The 1,497-nt window shown below is 36.5% G+C and overlaps 1 long non-coding RNA gene across 1 annotated transcript in view; it reads right to left on the bottom strand.

Annotated features, from left to right (window-relative positions):
• LOC118016699 overlaps nucleotides 1-1,293 on the bottom strand; it is a 19,946-nt gene extending 18,653 nt beyond the window's left edge. The window contains exon 1 of the long non-coding RNA XR_004680889.1: nucleotides 650-1,293. This is a non-coding gene — a long non-coding RNA (uncharacterized LOC118016699). The remainder of the gene's footprint in view (nucleotides 1-649) is intronic.
• Nucleotides 1,294-1,497: the final 204 nt, after the last annotated feature.

The following is a 1,497-nucleotide window of genomic DNA, read 5'->3' as shown; positions in this document are numbered from 1 at the left end:
ACGTGGGGGGGTGTGTGTGCATGTCAGAGACGGTCAATGATCTACTAACTGAAAGCCGTAATTGCCAGAATTCCCATTTTGTAAAATTAAAACAACAACAAAAAACCCCACTGTTTTTAAATCTTAGAAATAAAGATTCCAATTAATGAACTCATGACCAAGACAAATATTATGAGACGTAAGAGGAGATATATATAGGGAAAGAACATACATATGTAGAGTTAAATGTTTTACCATTTCTGATTATCAAAAGGCTAAGTATATTTTTAAACCACACAGTGAGTATAATGACAAGTTTAGGAAAGACCACCATAAATACCATGTTCAAAAACCAATTGCTCCATGAGAGGCGATGGACTCTGAGAAACAAACTGAGGGTTCTAGAGGGGAGGGGGTGGGGGGATGAGTGAGCCTGGTGATGGGTATTAAAGAGGGCACGTACTGCATGGAGCACTGAGTGTTATGCACAAACAACGAATCATGGAACACTTCATCTAAAACTAGTGATGTAATGTATGGTGATTAACATAACATAACAACAACAACAAAAAAAAACCACAAAAAACCAATTGCTAGTTTATTAAAAACGACACACAAAGAATTCCAGAACCAGAGTACATGTTTCACAGCTATTGCTTTGTTTTCTTACCTTGGATGTTGTACAGTCGGACCCTATGGGTAACATGTTCCAAAAAGCAAGTCACGTCTGAGTAAAACCTTCCACGTTGCACTCTGACAAAGGGCAGTGTTGTGTAAACATAAGGCTGAGGAGGAAATGACATTTTTAAGAAAAAAATTCAGCTTTTAACTTTTCCAAGGGATGTTTATTATCATTTCCCAAATGGCAAATACATACCACCTGATATTTGCAATCTCAAGTGAAAACAAAACCTTACAAGGTATCAGAACAGGCGCATGCTATAAAAATGGAGTATAAGGTTTTTCATTAGACAAAAAGTGCTGAAAATAGAAAATAAAAATGTTTACAACTTGACTGGCCTAGGTGATCTACAAACATTCCCTCCCAGCTATAAAAATTTCTAATTAAAACCCTTCTATATTGTCCATGTGCTATTTATTAGAAATACCATTCATTCTACAGCAGTGACATTTTCCCAGGCAAACGTTTATTATAACCGTGGCCCCCTAATGTTCAGGGGTCGGGCAGGTGGCAAGGATGACCACAGGGAGTCATCTAAGCAAACAGAAAGCAGGATTCAGAGAATTGCTTAATCACAGTTAGGTTTACTAGTCTATAAAACACACTGCCCTTTTACTAGAAAGAACTAGCTGAATATAAAGCAAATTTACACACTTGAAAAAACTATGGCAACCACTGGTTTAAGGTTTCGTCATTTCGAATCTAGTTGTCAAGAAAAATCAGGAACAGAACATACTTCTGTGACAGGAACACATTGAAAGCATTTATGAAGAATTATATTTTCTCTTTTTTTTTTGAAGGAATTATATTTTCTTAAGCATTACAGGCTGCAGAAG

This window comes from Mirounga leonina, unplaced genomic scaffold (genome assembly GCF_011800145.1).
Source record: "Mirounga leonina isolate KUSES-001 unplaced genomic scaffold, KU_Mleo_1.0 Mir_101397, whole genome shotgun sequence".
In the NCBI taxonomy this organism is placed as follows: Eukaryota; Metazoa; Chordata; class Mammalia; order Carnivora; family Phocidae; genus Mirounga; species Mirounga leonina.
Note: the sequence above shows the minus strand (reverse complement) of the source record. Positions and strands in the feature narration are given on the sequence as shown.